We start from the raw sequence: 20,574 nt of genomic DNA on the forward strand, positions 1-20,574 counted from the left end.
ATATATGATAATCTGGGTAATGATTTAATCCAATTCAATAAAATGCAATTGCATAATCAATATAATGTATAACCTGCTCCCAGCAAATTACCAGCGGCCATCTGGGGACCCCGTGCACCCTCCACGGACATCGTTTCGTGGGCAACCCCACTTCGTCAGGAGGTAAGTTAGTTATGCTCATCAGGCTATTTATGTCCTGCACCCTCCTATCGGCGCACAAACGTCATTGGGTCTTAGCCGTCATGTGACCATGACGGCTTCCGCTCTTACTAGACACATAGGGCTTGGGCTTCCGCCCAGAACATCGATGTGTGCGCACCGGGATCAGACATTTAAATAAAGTTGGTTCAAAATAGACAGTAAAATCCTTCATAAAGTGTTCACCAGATGGCCCCTGATTACATACATATACACTATAGCAGACGAAGGTAAAATATATAATAATAAAATACAAAGTATTAAATATAAATACATTAGCACACCTGAATGGATATCATAATAAAACATTAATATAACATTATAGCATTCATGGGCGTTACAATACAATGTTTAAGTCCTGTAACAGTATATGATAGGTAGCATCATTTATATTAGAGTATTATAACATAAGATAAGCGAGTGTGTGCAAACTATTCTCAATAATCAACAAAGACATATATATACAATGTGCATACTATAGAAATCATAAAAATTATTATTATTATATACAATTCATCTCCCCCATATACAATTTTTAAATACATATATACATCACCCATATATTTATATAGAAAATACATAAAAATTATATATTTTAAAATTATTAGATTGTTAATCCATACACCATACAACCAGTGTATTCAATTATATAATTTATCATTATTCCATCATACCACATCTATAACACCACCGTGTCTATACATAATAATCATATAATAAAACTATGCACCCAACATCCCTATCCTAATCCTTAATTCTGATTAATGTACAACACTCATATATACAACATATTGCATATTCCCCAAATAATATAAGTGTACTTTTTTCACAATATCGAGGCCCTTTAAGACTTCAACAGGAACAAAATGGTACACCACTTAGATGTACGTATGTGGTATGCACTTATGAGGGGAGGACAAAGTGCTCCAGTATGCTTAAAACAGTTTTTGTCTACAACACCAGCATGTGTGTACTTTTTGGCTGGCCTTTCAAGGTATCTAGGCCCTTAAGACTTTAACAGGAACAAAATAGTACACCACTTAGATGTACGTATGTGGTTTGCACTTATGAGGGGAGTACATTGCGCTCCAGTACGCTTAAAACAGTATTTGTCTACAACACAATGTTAGGGTGTTGCTGTTTGGTTGGTATCTGGCTGAGAATAAAAATACAGGGAACAGGGTTTTTCTTTCATTATTTAATTATTTATGAAAATGAAAAAAAGAAAAAAAAAACTCATAGGGTTCCCCATATTTAAATTCTCAGCCAAATACAAACCAAGCAGCAACAGCCTGACCTTACCAGGGTGGGTGAGGACCATTGTTACTGGCCCTCCCAAGTCTAAATAATGCCAGCCTGTTACTGCCTAGGCCAAGGAGCACCATATTTGATGCTCCAGGCCTGTTGATAGCGGTTCTTCCCGGCACCCCTGTGGTGTTGGGTACTGAGGTAATAATTGGGGGTTAGCGCTAGCTGTTTTTCTGTGCTAATGCTAAATCCTGGCAAAGTAATGGATTCCATCTATAAGACAGCTTCTACTACTAAGCCTATAAAGTAAATGAAAAAAAAAACGCAAAAAAAACATGTTTAAAAGACTTTTATTCCAAAAAACACTCCCCCACAAGCCCTCGTTAACCATTTTATTAACATTAAACAAAAAATAAATAAATAACACTGGTCATCGTAGTCCACAGGATACACAGATCTGAAATGAGAAGTGAAAAAAAACAAAACATGGAAAATAGGTTAGTACATTAATTGTAACCCACATTTCCCGCCTGCACCGCATGACTATAACTACCAGCATGCCCTTACAGTAAGGACATAATGGGAGTTGTAGTCATGTAGCAGGGCTGGGGGGAGATGTGCAAGCGGGTGACAAGGTTGTCACCTGCCTCCACTGCATGCCTACAACTCCCAGCATGCCCTTACTGTAAGGACATGCTGGGAATTGTAGTCATGTGGTGCGGGCGGGTGACAAGCTTGTCATCTGCCCACCCATTTAACACACTCCCCCCGTGCCACACAACTACAATTCGCAGCATGTCCTTACAGTAAGGACATGCTGGGAGTTGTAGTAGTGTTGCGTGTGCGGGAGATGTGCGGGTAGGTGACAAGCTTTTCACCCTTCTGTACATCTCCTACCCGCTCGTCCCACCGTGCCTGTGAAAATGAAATTAAAAAAGTTGCACAAAAAGTCTCACATGCGACTTTTTGAAAATGCTGTCGTAGGCAAGTTTGTAAGCCAGGTCTGATCTTGCTTACACTTACGACTGTTTGAAGGGGGTGTGTGATTTTTATTTGCTTACGTGTGACTTTTGCAATGATAAATCCTGGACCACTGCAAAGTAAAAACTGAAAATTGCTTAGTTAGGGCAGATTGGTACTTTTTGCTTACCCACAAAAGTCGCACAAAAAATGCTTAGGCGGATGTGCGACTTTTTGTACGACTTTTGTAAGCAAAAAAAGCTGCTTAAATCCCTTCATAAATCTCCCTCTTTGACATTAAGTATACTTTTTATACTATATACTTTGTTTCCCTCACAGCAACCAGAAACTAGAATAGAGGGCAGTGTAATCCCTCTGCCGCTCATATTTGTTACGCCGAGCGCTCCGGGTCCCCGTTCCTCCCCGGAGCGCTCGCCTCATCTTCGTTGTTGCAGCGCCCCGGTCAGATCCACTGACCGGGTGCGCTGCGGTCCCGCCTTCAGCCGGGGTGCGATTCGCGATGCGGGTAGCGCCCGCTCGCGATGCGCACCCCGGTCCCCGTACCTGACTCGCTCTCCCTCGGTCCTGTCCCGACGCGCGCGGCCCCGCTCCCTAGGGCGCGCGCGCGCCGGGTCTCTGCGATTTAAAGGGCCAGTGCACCAATGATGGTGCCTGGCCCAATCTTCCCAATTAGCTAATTGGTTCCCACCTGTTCCCTGGCTATATCTAGTCTCCTCCCTTGCACTCCCTTGCCGGATCTTGTTGCCTTAGTGCCTAGTGAAAGCATTCCCTAGTCTGTTCCTAGTCCGTGATCCTGACCTCCTGCCGTTGCCCCTGACTACGATCCTTGCCGCCTGCCCCCGACCTTCTGCTACGTCCGACCTTGCTTCTGCCTACTCCATTGTACCGCGCCTATCTTCAGCATCTTCAGCAGCCAGAGAGGTAAGCCGTTGCTAGTGGATACGACCTGGTCACTACCGCCGCAGCAAGACCATCCCGCTTTGCGGCGGGCTCTGGTGAAAACCTGTAGTGGCTTAGAACCGGTCCACTAGCGCGGTCCACGCCATCCCTCTCTGGCACAGGGGATCCACTACCTGCCAGCCGGCATCGTGACAGTAGATCCGGCCATGGATCCCGCTGAGGTTCCCCTGCCAGTTGTCTCTGATATCGCCCGACAGATCGCCCATCTAACCCACCAGCTGTCGGAAGTGTCCACCATTTTGCACCAACATCCCCTGCCAGTTGCCTCTGATATCGCCCGACAGGTCGCCCTTCTAACCCACCAGCTGTCGGAAGTGCGCCAACATTCGCAACTTCTTCAGCAATCATCTCCTCCGCCAGCTCCTGCACCCCTTCCGCAGCGAGTGGCCACTCCTAGCCTCCGCCTGTCCTTGCCGGACAAATTTAATGGGGACTCTAAGTATTGCCGTGGCTTTCTTTCGCAATGTTCCCAGCACTTGGAGATGATGTCGGACCAGTTTCCTACTGAAAGGTCTAAGGTGGCTTTCGTGTTCTGCCTTCTGTCTGGAAAAGCCCTGTCATGGGCCGCACCGCTCTGGGACCGCAATGACCCCGTCACTGCCTCTGTACACTCCTTCTTCTCGGAAATTCGAAGTGTCTTTGAGGAACCTGCCCGAGCTTCTTCAGCCGAGATTGCCCTGCTGAACCTGGCCCAGGGTGTTTCTTCCGTTGGCGAGTACGCCATTCAGTTCCGTGCTCTTGCTTACGAGTTATCCTGGAATAGTGAGACTCTCTGCGCGACCTTTAAAAAAGGCCTATCCAGCAACATTAAAGATGTTCTGGCCGCACGAGAGACTCCTGCTGACCTACATGAACTCATTCATCTAGCCACTCGCATTGACATGCGTTCTTCCGGATGGCGTCTGGAGCTCCGCCTGGATATGGACTTTGTTCGCACGAAGCGTTTTTTCTCTCCGGCTCCTCTCTCCTCTGGTCCTCTGCAATCTGTTCCTGTGCTTCCCGCCGCGGAGGCTATGCATGTTGACCGGTCTTGCTTGACACCTCAAGAGAGGACACGACGCCGCATGGAGAATCTTTGCCTGTACCATGCCGGTACCGAACACTTCCTGAAGGATTGTCCTATCCGTCCTCCCCGCCTGGAAAGACGCACGCTGACTCCGCACGAAGGTGACACAGTTCCTGATGTCAACTCTGCTTCTCCACGCCTTACTGTGCCTGTGCGGATATCTGCCTCTACTTTCTCCTTCTCTACTATGCTCTTCTTGGATTCCGGATCTGCAGGAAAATTTTTTCTGGCCTCTCTCATCAACAGGTTCTACGTTCCTGTGACCAGTCTCGCCAGACCCCTCTACATCTATTGTTTTTACAATAAAAGATTGGACTGTCTTGTACGTTTCCACACAGAACCCCTCCTAATTTGCATCGGACCTCTTCTTGGAAAAATTGAGTTTTTTTTTCTCAGGTTCTTTGGCCCCAAGAAGAGGGGGAGACCCAAGGGGGGGGGTACTGTTACGCCGAGCGCTCCGGGTCCCCGTTCCTCCCCGGAGCGCTCGCCTCATCTTCGTTGTTGCAGCGCCCCGGTCAGATCCACTGACCGGGTGCGCTGCGGTCCCGCCTTCAGCCGGGGTGCGATTCGCGATGCGGGTAGCGCCCGCTCGCGATGCGCACCCCGGTCCCCGTACCTGACTCGCTCTCCCTCGGTCCTGTCCCGACGCGCGCGGCCCCGCTCCCTAGGGCGCGCGCGCGCCGGGTCTCTGCGATTTAAAGGGCCAGTGCACCAATGATGGTGCCTGGCCCAATCTTCCCAATTAGCTAATTGGTTCCCACCTGTTCCCTGGCTATATCTAGTCTCCTCCCTTGCACTCCCTTGCCGGATCTTGTTGCCTTAGTGCCTAGTGAAAGCATTCCCTAGTCTGTTCCTAGTCCGTGATCCTGACCTCCTGCCGTTGCCCCTGACTACGATCCTTGCCGCCTGCCCCCGACCTTCTGCTACGTCCGACCTTGCTTCTGCCTACTCCATTGTACCGCGCCTATCTTCAGCATCTTCAGCAGCCAGAGAGGTAAGCCGTTGCTAGTGGATACGACCTGGTCACTACCGCCGCAGCAAGACCATCCCGCTTTGCGGCGGGCTCTGGTGAAAACCTGTAGTGGCTTAGAACCGGTCCACTAGCGCGGTCCACGCCATCCCTCTCTGGCACAGGGGATCCACTACCTGCCAGCCGGCATCGTGACAATATTCCAATACATATTTTCTTTCTATACTGCTATAAAAAAATAAAAAAAATAACGGAAATATTTCTTTAAGACCAGACTAAAGGACAGTGTATATCCCTCTTTTTTCCTACAGTATGTGAAGAATGCTGCAGGCACAATAATAAACATAAAAGAACCTACAATTGCAGCGCTAGAGAGTAGTGTTGAGCGGCATAGGCCATATTCGAATTCGCGAATATATGGACGAATATTCATCATATATTCGCCAAATTCGCATATTTGTAATATTCGCATTTTATTTTCGCATATGCGAACATTCGCGTATGCGGAAAATTAGCATATGCGAAAATTAGCATATGTGAAAATTAGCATATGCAAATGTTCGCATGTGCGAAAATTCGCACGCCAGTCTCACACAGCAGTATTAGAGCCTTCTTTACACCACACAAGCTGGAAGCAGAGAGGGATGATCACTGGGATGGGTACTGTTATAATAAAAAAAATAAAAAAAAACAACGAATATTCGTAATTAAGAATATATAGTGCTATATTCGCAAATTCGCGAATATGCGATATTCACGAAAAAAATTTGCATTGCGAATATTCGCGAGCAACACTACTAGAGAGCTTAAGCGACCACATGGCCTTGTTGGAAAATACACAATAAGCCACAATAAAGTATGAGCCCAATATTGGGTGGACAGACCTCTACCCCAATAAGTATGCCTTTCTCATTGGTGGTGAACCTATCACCCTTTTGGATATACTGCCCATCTATTAGCCCATTACATTAACAATAAATTCCTTCTGTTTATATTTTGCCAGAACATGTTTGGCGTTGTGGTTCCAAAGAACTGAACATGAAATAGCTTTAGTTCCCAGAGATGGATAATATGTAGAGCTTTAAGTATAGCAGAGAGGGTATGTCAGTGAACATTCATGCACAATTTGCTAATAGCTGAACAGGAGCAGGTGCTCTGAGCATTTTCCTATTACAGAATTTCACTGTCCGTTTGGTAATGCACATAGTGGGACTCATCAGTAATGCCATTCATTAGAAGTAACCATGCCATCTGGAAACACTTTTCCTAGATTGTAAGTTCTTGCGAGCAATGTTACCTCTTTTTATATTGCCATGCTCTTTGCTTTTACCATAGCCTTGTTTATAAACTTTCAATATCACAATACCCTGCTACCATCTCCCAGACATATGCCTGCAGTAAAACGAACCCAGCGTCTGGTTTAGAACTTGGTGCCACCGCAAGCGTACATGCTAAATTCAGTCTTTTTATTGATTAGTAATGTACCCTTGTAAACGTCTGAAGCGCAAGAAACCCAATGCTTCATGAATGATTTTTATTGATTTTCAGTTAACATTATGTAATGTGAAAAAAACAAAAAAACTAAATAGAGATTTTTTTGTTTTGTTTTGAAAAATAAACCAAATGCCCTAGGGACACTGGCTGCTGCCGCCGCATTCAATTGTTACATCAACACAATACCGTCCGCGCTTCTTACAGGTTACACAGAGAAGCAAAGCTTTATTCTTTTGTTACGCACGGTCATGCACTGTATTCAGAGCAATGGCAGTAATGGTAGCAACAATTCACTGTGTTGTCTATTTAAATGTACTTTCAGGAAGGTGATTCATGCGTGTATTCATAGAGAGAAAGTAATAAGTGAATCAAGGTACACATTACAAAAGTGGCATTATTAGGACAATCAGTGTCGCTCCAGACTTTAAGGCACAGGTTGCGCTATTTCTGCCTTTTTTCTATTCTGTAACATTTTACCTGGGGGAAACAGAATCAGGTTCTATTGAAGATAATTGTTTCCAGATAAGGATGTGATGAACCCGGCTCTGCTACTCATACAGTGATCAAATTATTGCGGCATGAGGTTTGCTGCATTGCACATTACCGAGCAACGCTTCGTGTTTTGTCTATTGCATTTGTGTTATTCCTGTGCATTCACAATATAAATGGCCATATTAAGGTGTATTAGAACAGTTTGTGCGTAGTCGTACAATGATGTGGTCAAGCTATTACCACTAAAAGAGGTATTAGTGCCCAAAAGCAGTCATTTTTCCTCATGTCAAATACTGATTGTTGGGATAGAAATAAAATAATACAATGTAAACAGAAAACATTAATCCCTTACTTGTCGGGGTCTGTGCTCAATTTACATACCAGATATTCAGATCATTTTTCAATTTTTTTACTACTTACTGTATATATTCGAGTATAAGCCGAGTTTTTCAGCATGATTTTTCGTGCTGAAAATGCCCCCCTCGGCTTATACTCGAGTGAACTCTCCGCCTGTCAATCCCTTCTCAGTGGTCTTCAACCTGCGGACCTCCAGATGTTGCAAAACTACAACTCCCAGCATGCCTGGACAGCCATCGGCAGGTTGAAGACCACTGCGGCCTTCGTCATCATCCAGCCCCCCCCCCCCCCTTTTGTTTTGTACTCACCTCCCCTCGGCGAGAAGTTAGCGTGAGCTGGTCTGGGCCATCTATGCTGTAGGGACCGTCCGGTGGGGAGGATTAGTCGTTGCAGGCTGCCCATTCTCACCGGGGGGGGGGGGGGGGGCCTCTTCACCGCTTCGGCCCCGGACTAGTGGACTAGTGATGTTGCCTTGACAATGACGCACAGGGACGTTGCACATGAACGTCCCTGTGTGTCATCGTCAAGGCAACGTCACTAGTCCAGGGCAGGCCCGAAGCACGGAGAAGAGGGCCCCCCGGTTAAAATGGAAAGCCCGCAAAGACTAACCATCCCCACCGGACGGTCCCTGCAGCATAGATGGCCCGGACCAGCTCACCCTAACTTCCCGCAGAGGGGAGTATAAAACAAAAGGGGATGATGGATGATGACTAAGGCCGCAGTGGTCTTCAACCTGCGGACCTCCATAGGTTTCAAAACTACAACTCCCAGCATGCCGGGAGTTGTAGTTTTGCAACATCTGGAGGTCCGCAGGTTGAAGACCACTGATGAAGGGATTGACAGGCGGTGATGATGAGGGGGGTATGGATGATGACGGGGGTCTGGATGATGACATGGGGGGATGATGTATTTCCCACCCTAGGCTTATAGTCGAGTCAATAACTTTTCCTCGGTTTTTGGGGGGAAATTAGGGGGCCTCGGCTTATATTCGGGTCGGCTTATACTCGAGTATATACGGTATTCTGGCACTTGTAGGGTAACTGGTGACTAAAGTTTTAAATGTGTGCTTTATGGTTATTCGCTAGCTGTTGCAACAGGGGCAATGAGGGGGGTTTATAAAAACCTGTGCAGAGGAAAATTGGGGCAGTTGTGCATAGCAACCAATCAGATTGCTTCTTTATTTTGTCTGGAGCCTTTGTAAAAATGAAAGAAGCAATCTGATTGATTTTCTGCACAGGTTTTAATAAATCTCCCCCTAAATCTTTACTGCCCCAACAGAGATCCTGCCACTCTAGGTGCTACCCCAACAATTGATGCAGGCTGTCCACTTATAATATTACTATTAAATATCAACTTAATTCTTCATTGGAATAAATATAAGTTTAAAACGAGTTTGAAATAAGAATTACAGTTTAAAATAGGAAATATTTAACTGCCTTGTATGGTTGGTAAAGGTAGGGGTGCTTTTTCACTGACCCCAATGTATCTACATGATATGTCTAGTGCCGTACTAAATACTGTGCATTTTATTTAATTACTGAAATAGTCAAGTAGGTCATAGCTGATTCTCTTGTCAGGCTTCTTGGAACTATTCATGTTTTATTCCAATGTGTTCTGCTTTGTAGAAAAAGAGATTGCATTTTATCACTATTTAGGAAATGAGAAAGGAAATGGCGAGCTTTGCAAGTTAGCTTTGGTTATCTTAGTGAAGAAGTGCATAAATGTGAGATAAATACTGTCACCATTGATGTGCTGTCAAACACTGTTCCATTCAGATGTAATACTCTAGCAGATATGTGGCCTTTAAACTAGCATTTACTTCCTACATTATCATGTCTTTTTGTTGAATAAGAATCAAACTTAAATATAGAGTATTTTGTTTATAAATAAAATATTGAGCATGTTTTATGCATTAATAACAAAAACAATGTTAAATTCCATGATTGCCGGGTCTAAGGTACACCTCTGGGAATGCATTATTTATTTATTTATTTATTTGTTTATTTATTTATTTATTGAATAATAAACCAGAAACTGATTTTTTTTTTTTTTTTGTAAGAGGGTAGTCATGTTTTCTAAGATGTTGCTTTGTTGTGTTAACAGCAGTTCAAATATTTGCTTTACAGCTGTCACATGACCCAAAAGAATGTGTAATCTGGAGATGCCTCTCTTGGAAATGTGTTCTAAGCATTTTCTGTTACCTTTTCAGATGTGCCTCCCTGGTAAACCCCTATGGTCACTAACATATACAAATCAGCCATATTAAAACATTTTGCCTAATATTATGGGCATCCTCTTTGTGCTACCAAAACAGATCTGACTTTTCAAGACATAGACTCCACAAGACCTCTGAAGGTATCCTGTTGTATCCGGTACCAAGATATTAGCAACATATCCTTTATGTTTAGTAAATTGCAAGGTTCCCCCTGGATTAAATTTACTTCCTACAGATGCTCGATCAGATTGTAATGTGGGAAATTTTGTCGCCAAGTCAACACTTTGAAAATGTTTGCATTGTAGCTGGGTGCAATATCCTTCTGGTAATGTAGGGTTGCTTAGTCTGAAACAGGTAGGTGGTAACAATCCCATAAATGTTAAAACCCAAGCTTTTTCTGCAGGACATTGCCCAGATCATCCTGGTGCCATCTCTTTCTTATGTAAATGTGATCATGTGGATGGCTCCCAGTCATATGCACGATGTAAAAGTTAATGTGATTCATCAGACAAGGCCATCTTCATCCATTGCTTCTTGGTCTGGTTTATAGGCACATATCAGGATGGACAGTAGTCAGCATGGCCACTCTAGCGTGCGGCCATGTTACCCCATACACAGAAAGTAGTTTTTTACTGAGCCTTCTGACACTTTTTTAAATTGCCAGCATCAACTTTGTGGGACAGAATTAGATGGCTAAATGACCCTACTACATGGGGCAATTATTGTCTGAACAAACCAATATCACTCTGAGTAATAATTTCAGCTGACAAAAAAAAAAAAAGCAAAAGCTCATTCTTCTGCTGATCATGTCGTTCTGGGCCCAAAACATTGATTGGCCATTGGATGCATATCACCTCATGCAATTGGTGACATGGATAATTGCCGAAAAGGGCTACCAGAACAACCCAGAAATGATGTCCAGTCTGTGTGATAGGCCCTGTAAGCGCTTATCTACCGGCCATTTTGGAGATATTTGGACCCTGTTGCCTAGCCATCAAAATTTGGCCCTTATCAAAGTAACTCTGATCCTTATCCTTATTGGTGTTGCTCACGAATATTCGCAATTCGAATATTATTCGCGAATATCGCATATTCGCGAATTCGCGAATTTCGCGAATATAGCGCTATATATTCGTAATTACGAATATTGTTTTTTTTTTTTTTTTCTTTTTTTTCCACAGTGATCACCCCTCTCTGCTTCCAGCTTGTGTGGTGTAAAGAAGGCTGTAATACTACTGTGTGAGACTGGCGTGCGGAAATTCGCATATGCGAAAATTAGCATATGCTAATTTTCGCATATGCGAATGTTCGCGTATGCTGATTTTGTATATGCTAATATTCACATATGTTAATTTTCGCATACGCTAATGTTCGCATATGCGAAAATAAAACGAGAATTTAATGAATATGCGAATATTCGCGAATATATGACGAATATTCGTCCATATATTCGCGAATATTCGCGAATTCGAATATGGCCTATGCCGCTCAACACTAATCCTTATTACAACGCCTAATATCACAAGATTATCAGCATTTTTCATATTACATGTTAAGGGTTTTAAAGGTATGGCTGATCTGTGTATAATGCTATATTACAGTATTTTTTATGGCTAATACTCTTAGTAGGAAGAGATGTTTTCTTCAGTGCTCTGTAATTTTCCTCCAGCCAACCTGTTTGTGGACAACCACTTTGGATGCACTCTTTTATCAAAGCATCCTCTAATGAAACAATCCACAAAATATGTTCTTGAAAGCAATCAGCTTTAATTTCTTAGCTTTTACCGATAACCAATGCTCCATCCTGAGTCACAGTGCACTTATTCTAATCACATATATTTTTATAAGATTTTTTCCCTCCACTCTAACCAATAAAGTATCTGCGAAACATTTTTAGTGGTTATAGCAATAAATGATTCCCATTTATACAAAGCTCCCACTCTACAACATTCAGCTGAAGTGCTAATAAAAGTTCCTAGGAAAGTGACTAATTAAAAAAAAAAAATTAATTCAAAAAACCTCAAAATACTGAATTATTACATATTTTCTGTGTTTGTCTATATGCCATTTGCGATGTTCTTTGGAGCAGGCCTGTGTGAACATTATCAACTCATAACACTCAACACTTATTAAATGAGTTGTAGACAGCAAGTTTTAAAGAGTACCAATAAAAGCTCATCATTATTCATAGTATATATACCTAATATGAAGTCCAAGTATGCCAGCTTTCACATAAATACACTGCTTAAAGTAATTAAGGGAACACTTAAACAACACAATGTAACTCCAAATCAATCACACTTCTGTGAAATCCCACTGTCCACTCAGGAAGCAACATTTCACATGCTGTTGTGCAAATGGAACAGACAACAGGTGGAAAGTATAGACAATAAGAAAGATACCCCCAATAAAGGAGTGGTTCTGCAGGTGGTGACCACAGACCACTTCTCAGTTCCTATGCTTCCTGGATGATGTTTTGGTCACTTTAGAATGCTTGCAGTGCTTTCACTCATGTGGTAGCATAAGACAGAGTATACAACTCACACATGCGGCTCAGGTAGAGCTGCTCATTCAGGATGACACATCAATGCGAGCTGTGGCAAGAAGGTTTGCTGTGTCAGTCAGCATAGTGTCCAGAGCATGGAGGCACTACAAGGAGACCAGCCAATACATGAGGAGATGTGGAGGGCAACAACCTAGTAGTAGGACCGCTACCTTTGCCTTTGTGCAAGAAGGAGCACTGCCAGAGTTCTGCAAAATAACCTCCAGCAAGCCACAAATGTGCATGTGTCCACTCAAACGGTCAGAAACAGACTCCGTGAGGGTGGTATGAGGGCCTGAAGTCCACAGGTGGGAGTTGTGCTTACAGCCCAACACCGTGCAGGACGTTTGGCATTTGCCAGAGAACACCAACATTGGCAAATTTGCCACTGGCGCCCTGTGCTCCTAGCAGATGAAAGCAGGTTCAAACTGAGCACATGTGAAAGACGTGACAGAGTCTGTAGACACTGCAGAGAATGTTCTGCTGCCTGCAACATCCTCCAGCATGACCGGTTTGGCGGTGAGTCAGTAATGGTGTGGGGTGGTATTACTTCGGGGGCCGCACAACTTCCATGTGCTTGCCAGAGGTAGCCTGACCACCATTAGGTACCGAGATGAGATCCTCAGACCCCTTGTGAGACCATATGCTGTTTGACCCTGGGTTTCTCCTAATGCAAGACAATTCTAGACCTCATGTGGCTATATTGTGTCAGCAGTATGGACTGGCCCGCGCATTCTCCAGACCTGAATCCGATTGAGCACATCTAAGACATCATCTCTCGCTCCATCCACCAATGCCACGTTGCACCACAGACTGTTCAGGAGTTGGTGGATGCTTTAGTCCACCTCATCAGGAGCAAGCCGGTTGTAGGGAGGTTATATGAGCACGTGGAGGCCACACACACTACTGGGCCTCATTTTGACTTGTTTTAAGGAGATTACATCAAAGTTGGATCAGCCTGTAGTGTGGTGTTCCTCTTTGATTTTGAGTGTTACTCCATATCCAGACTTCCATGGATTGATAAATTTTATTTCCATTGATAATTTTTGTGTGATTTTGTTGTCAGCACATTCAACTAAATGTAAAGACGAAAGTATTTCATACAATTAGTTAATTAATTCAGATTTAGGATGTGTTATCTTAGTGTTACTTTTATTTTTTTTGAGCAGTGTACATTAATTCCTGATATTCCTGTATATAGTATCCTGAATGTGAGCATATTATGATTATCCACAAGATGTTACCTCTATAGGCACTGCAGCTTTATATACATATTCAGCAAGGCGTGGCTCTGTAGAACGATCGGTAGTGAGACTTATTGGTTGCCAGAAAACAGAAGAGTCAACCGAATAATTACTAATAGACACAGAGTTATAGTGCCCGCTGTTGGCTGGTTGATTAGAGTTAACATGTTTTACGGGAAAGAGGCAAAGTCGGCAATACATTTCTTCTAATTCCACCGCAAACATACACAGTTGGCCAACTGTGCTTTTTTTGTGTTAATGTGGAGAGAGGAGCACCTTATCTTCCTCAAAGAAGCATTCCGATATGTTACAGAGCTGGATGTGGATCCTCTAACCTGTGTGGCTGATGACTCGGACCATATCGGGGAGCGAAGTCTAAGGTGCCATTGGTCTTCACCAGAGCCCGCCGCAAGACACAGCTCGACCACACAGGTAGCTGGGCAAGGTGAGGTACCGAAGGATAAGGCAGTAGCGCAGTCAAATGTAGCAGAAGGTCAAGGCAGGCAGCAAAGGTGTGAAGTCAAATAACGTAGCGGGAAGGTCTGGATACATGGGTAAGGCAAACAGGCTATATGGAATGCTTAATCTCAGGCTAGGGGCACTGAAGATCTGGCAGGGCAGTGTGGGAGGTGCAGGGACATTATAATGTAGTGTCAGGTGCAACAACTAATTATGGGTGAACTGGCCCTTTAAATTTCAGAGCTTCAGCGCGCATGCCCTAGGAGACGGGGAGGCGCGCGCTGGAGCTGAGACACAGAGGAGGAGGTGGCGGCAGTGGAGCGTGGTGAGTGACGGGCTGGGATTTGCATGTGGGTGCGTCCTGCCATGCGAATCCCAGCCCCGCCGGCAGATGGGGACACAGGGACACGATATGTATATATATATATATATATATATATATATATATATATATATATGTGTGTGTGTGTGTGTTCTTATATAGAGAAACATAGACTATTAAAAAAGAATACTGGAATAATGTAGCGGTTACTGTTCATGCCTTCTCTTTACCTGTGTTAGCTGGTATAGCTGTCATGGAATAGGCTACATCTAATAAGTTAGATGTACACAGAATTTCTCAAATTAATCCTATGAATCCTCTGGCTGAGGATTAGGTGGTTTTTCACTACAGCTGGTCATCTCATGAAACTGCTAGTTCTGGCCATCACCAGATTAACTTTTTAGATGGATTGCATGCTGAACTGACTACGTCTACAAAAAAAGTAAGGCTTGTGGAGTTAGGTGAGGCTGAGCTGTGATGAGAATTTTTGGTTGATTGACCTGTGAAGCGTTTTTAGTTTGAAAATAAAAGAGGTGTGGCTTGTAGGAGGAGCATGGCTTGCATAAAGGATGTGGGTTGCAAGCTGGGCTGACATACTCACCAAGAGATGCAGAGCGGAGTTTGTGGAGTAAGGTATTGGAAGTCCCATAGACTTGCATGGTACTTTAGACAAAAACCCCAACCTTCGTAAATGAGTACCAAGTTTCATTGAAATTTCTCCAGTTGTTTGAAAGTGATTCTGGAACTATTTATTAATATGTTGCTGATTATTCCAGGGTTGTTTTTTCCAAGTCAGTTCCAAGTGAGCTCTAATTTATCTTCAAATAAAGGAATTAGCAAATAAAAAAATGTTTGCAAGATGCCCTTAGATGATACAGACCCACAACATAAAATGTTTTTCATTTATATTCAGTAAATTGTAAATGTTCAAATTACTTAAAAATACTAATTCAGAATTCCCCCACTAAAACAAATTCAGTGATGTGTTGAATTTGTTTTCTTGTCTGGGTGTATTTGGGGCTGATCTTATGTCTGTACAAAAATAGCATTTTTTAAATATTTTCACATATTTTCATTTATACTGTTTTTTCTATTAGATACACAGTAGGATATAAGAAAATGTTGTAAAAATATTTTTGAAAACATAAAATTGAATCCATTCTGCTTGTTAGCTCTCATAGCCATAGCTTTTCATGATATTGTTTCCACTTAAGAGATCGTCAAAACACTTTAAAGCCCTGAAGGTTTTTCTTTAAATGGGTGCTCCGGCCCTAATACATCTTATCCCCTCTCCAAAGGATAGGGGATAAGATGTATAATCACGGGGGTTCTGCCACTGGGGACCCCCGCAATCTCTCATTGCGCACTCACCTTTGTGTCTCCACAGCTCTGGAGGCTCCGAGTGTGAAGCATAATGACCACATGTCCGGAGTATTGTGACATCACGACTCTGCACCCGTGTGACACCACACCTCGCCCCCTCAATGCAAGTCTAAGGGAGGGGGCTTGACGGGGATAGGGGATAAGATGTATTAGGGCTGGAGTAATCCTTTAAAATTTGAGGAGTACTTGAGTTTTATTTTTCATTCCTTTCCGTTTGATAATTTAGGTAGACTGATATTGTAATACTTTACTAACAGCAACAGGACTGATGAAATCCTAGAAATTGACCACTTTCCGCAAACTATTGCTTTCCAGAATAAAAACCCTGAAATCAATAAAATCTTGAACCGGCTTTTATTGATTTTTTGATTATCCGTCACTTACTAGCAAGTCCTAGAGAGGAGAAATGATAAATAGTTTCCTTCTCTCTCTTGTAAAAATTGTATGCAGGGTGGATAGATGGCAAAAACATCTAAGAAAGCAAATGGAAGAATTAGAGAATTGCAACCATTTTCATTTTACTGGAAGTAGATAAGAAGGTTTTGTAATGAGTTCCATAGGCAGAGTAATATAAAGGCTCCAAGTGCAATTCTGCTGATTCTTTTTCAAGCCTGATTCTTCTACGGGAAGCCACGATTAAGCATAAATCATTATTTCCCTAAAATGTGACATAAACAAAGACTTTTATATTAAATCATTGTCATTATTTAGTAATTAATTAATTAATTAATTAATTTTTACCTTCATTGTTTCAGCTATGGAGTCTGATGCCCCAGTCTGACACCCTTAATGTAACATTATTATTATTAATAAAAATAATAATAATAAAACTTAATAATAATCATTACAACAAATGTTCTTATTATTATTATTTACCAACATTATTTAGACTGCTACTAGATGACTTTATATAGCTATTATTTGGTCACTGTATGTAGATATTGTTTAAGCACTATAAGGTTGTACTTTGACATTGTGTGGTACTGCTATTTAAGCATCAACAGTACAACATAGATTTTTGGTGCATTGACAGTATGTAAAAGTGATGTTTGCTGAACATAAGGCACCAAACTATATGGCACTGATATTCAGACACTATATAGCATGATTAGAAGAACGACTTTGCTCATAGCTATAGGATGTGCTATTGGTAAATGCACCAGGAGACAGGAGTGGTTTATGGCAAACTATTTGTAAGAACATTATTACAATACTGCATTATTTTGCTAAGGAATTAAGATGTTGACAGATGTAAAATAATTTTATATTCAGTAATCTTCTCATTTATATGTTCCAAGGCCATGTAAGACAGAGAGAGTAATTTCTAGCATTCAAAAGTTCCCAACCTTTCAAATATAGTTCTACAGCTGAGTTCCAGCAGGCACTGGAGGGAAACTGATGCTAGAACTCATCCCATTCATTTGAATTGGACAGTTCACAATCATCGTTCTCAATTTTGACGCCGGATGGTTGGACACGCCAGAGAGCACCGGACAGGGGAACGTAGCTTGCTTCGTTCCCCTGTCTGCTGTATAGAAACAATGGAAGCGGGATGCCATACAACTGATGACAACTTGTTAACAGTTGAGGCATCAGTTGCACCCAGATCTAGGCTTAATTCACCTATGCCGGATGCCAGACATATGAGAACCCAGTCTTACAGGTCAACTAACTATAACACTCACGTTTCAGTAGACTGGAACACTGATAATAGTGGATCATCTGGACCTGTGTGGTAGATGACTCGGACCGTACGAGGGAGCAGAGTCTAAGGTGCCGCTGGTTTTCACCAGAGCCTGCCAGAAAGCGGGATGGACTTGCTGTGGCAGGCGGCCCCCAGGTCACTACCCCTTGCACGGCTCGACCACACAGGCGGCTGAGGAGATTCTAGGCACAGGTGGGATAAGGTAACTTGTGGTAAGGATAGCAGAAGGTCAGGGCTGGCGGCACAGTAGTGTAGTCAGGAACGTAGCAAGTGGTCAGTAGGCAGGCGGCAAAGGAGCAAGGTCAGGTCACAGAACAAAGGGTATGATACACGGCAAGGCAACTCTCAGGAACTCTTTCTCACAGGCACTGGGGCAACCAAGGTCCAGCAGAGAAGTGTGGGAGGTGGAGGAATTTATCAATGAGCCACAGGTGTTGCTTCACTAATGGGCGCACTAGCCCTTTAAATATTAAAGCTCCGGCGTGCGCGTGCCCTAGGGGACGGGGACATGCGTGCTGGAGCAGAGAGGCAGAGGCGGGGACAGGAGAAGCACCAGGTGAGTGACGGGCTGGGATTTGCATGCGGCGCATCCCGCGATGCGAATCACGGCCCTGCTGGCAGCAGCAGGTCATGGGACCATGCGCTCACAGCCAGCGTGTTTGGCCAGAGTGCATAAGGTAACACTAACTTTCCATCCAGATCTTTCTGGTTTCTCATATGGTGTCTTTAATTGTGATCGACTATGCATCAACCTGTTAAAAATCCTCATGCAACTTGTAAAAACTCAGTGGGCACTATGCTGACAATTTATTGTGCCAGCATATATAATTCCTACCTTTTAAATATTTATTTATTTACCACTCTACAAAACAAGCCTCAATTTTAGCAAAGCCCATCTTGCCGTATATTACTTTGGTCATCATGAAATAATAAGGAATGATTTATACAGCCTTCATTGTTGTTATAACAGATGAATGTGGTTGATGTGGTTGGTATTCTAAAATAGGAATTGAATCAATTATTATTTTATTGCTGTATATATTACACAATAGTAGTCTATATTACCATTAAAATAGTATTACTAGATATACATATTTCTGTTTATTTTTTGATAAAGTTTAAATGGGCACTCTTATTAAAACTAATTTTTGCTTACACTCCTTGTGGTAAATAAAAAATATTTCTAATGTTCTTTGTTCAAAGAAAATAAAGCTTTCTATGTTTTATTTGTGTTTAAAAAAAGCTGCCAATAGATGTCTCCCTACTTGTCCGTGCACATTTTCCCCCATCTGTTGCACAGACTTTGGACTTCTGCTGGCCTGGCAGAAGTCCAAAATCAGGAAATGCTGATGGGGGTGTGTGCAGCCTTATCCAATCAAAGCTCATCTCACATACTGAACTGCTCTGGGCTGTGTAGCACAGTGAGGGAGGAAGTTATCTCCTGTATGACTTCAGATGATGTCATGCCTGCTGGGTAACGCCCCTTCCCAGTCTGTGAATCTGACTGAGACTGAGCAGAAAATACAGAGCAATGTCAAGGTAAAAAACTAACAAATAATAAAAATATAGGCAGGGGGACGTTTATCATGATGGGGGCAGTGAACTAGGAGGATTATAACATTTAACAAGATCATGAGAGGTACTCTTTAATAAACATAATATTTAGGGAATCTGGGAATAAATAGGGCATACAGCTTTATCAAACAAAAATGTGATAAAATGGTAATTTATATGGCATATTATACTAGGCCCAAATATTTTGCGCTATTACAAAGTGAATTCAATCCAGAGTAAATTACGCGGGCAACTTCATCCACATTCATAGCAGAAATCAGTTTAGCGTCCCTGCAATCATCAGAAAACAATTTATCAGCAGCATTTACTGATTTGTAATAAAGCTTTCCAGTCAGAAGCCTCTTTTTTTATTTGACTGTTTTAAAGGAATAAATTGCTGATGACAGACATGACAGCCTTACAGCATTTTAAAGAACAAGCTGAATTATATTATTGGGAGAAACTGCCTTTTTTCTGGATCATAGTCCAATGGTCCTTTTCATCTACCGTCAGGATTTACCTATGTTATGTTTCTTTGAGGTCTTGTTAATTTTCTATCAAGCTAATAAAAAGTAACCTGCACCTTTATAGTGCAGTATTTACACAAAAGAACAGTGAGAAAACACTGGTGCATTTACGTAATCCAAATGGAAAAAATGATTATTGGAGTGATGGATCACCCAATTTACATCTTGTTTCTTGCCATGAAATACAGATTGCAAGACGGAGAGGCCAACTAATGTGTTCTTTCTAATAATTCTTTTGTAACTTCCCCTACAACTATAGCAATAAAATTAAGCTTGGGTGTGAACCATTGCTTCCCATTTTTGAAATAACTATGGTAGGAGCCTTGCTGATCAGATAGTTATCCCCTTTCCCACAATAGGAGATAACTTTACAGGATGGGGAAACCCCTAATATAAATGCAAGCCTTTTCCTGGTCACCAAAACTGGCCAGATTATAATCCATTGTGTCAAGTGGATTGAGGGCGAGCTAATTGGCCCCTAACCAGGCCATCCTCTCCACTGGGCCACATAACAGTTGTATACCCTGCCTAAATGGTGGTACACTACTGTGTTTAACTTATTATACACATTAGTTATATACTATATATATATATATATATATATATATATATATATATATATATACATATATACACACACACACATATACAGAGATCTTACAAGCCCCTAGTCACACTTTCTGTGCAGCCAGACCAAGAAGAAAGTAACAGAAAAAAAGAAAAAGCATTGCTTTTAGTTGGGTTTCTTGGGAGAATCTATAAAAAATAATAAAAGCTAGGGCACTCATTTGATTGTGTTTTAAAGGAACACATCATTTTTTTATTTATTTTTTTATTTCCTGCCTGGGAGTAAGTGG

At 42.4% G+C, this 20,574-nt stretch overlaps 1 protein-coding gene across 5 annotated transcripts in view; it reads left to right on the plus strand.

Moving 5' to 3' along the window:
* The window catches only part of PLXNA4 (plexin A4), an 821,522-nt gene that overhangs the window by 439,865 nt on the left and 361,083 nt on the right, over nt 1–20,574 (plus strand). The window lies entirely within an intron of this gene.

The sequence above is a fragment of the Hyla sarda genome, chromosome 4 (genome assembly GCF_029499605.1).
Source record: "Hyla sarda isolate aHylSar1 chromosome 4, aHylSar1.hap1, whole genome shotgun sequence".
Classification (NCBI taxonomy): Eukaryota; Metazoa; Chordata; class Amphibia; order Anura; family Hylidae; genus Hyla; species Hyla sarda.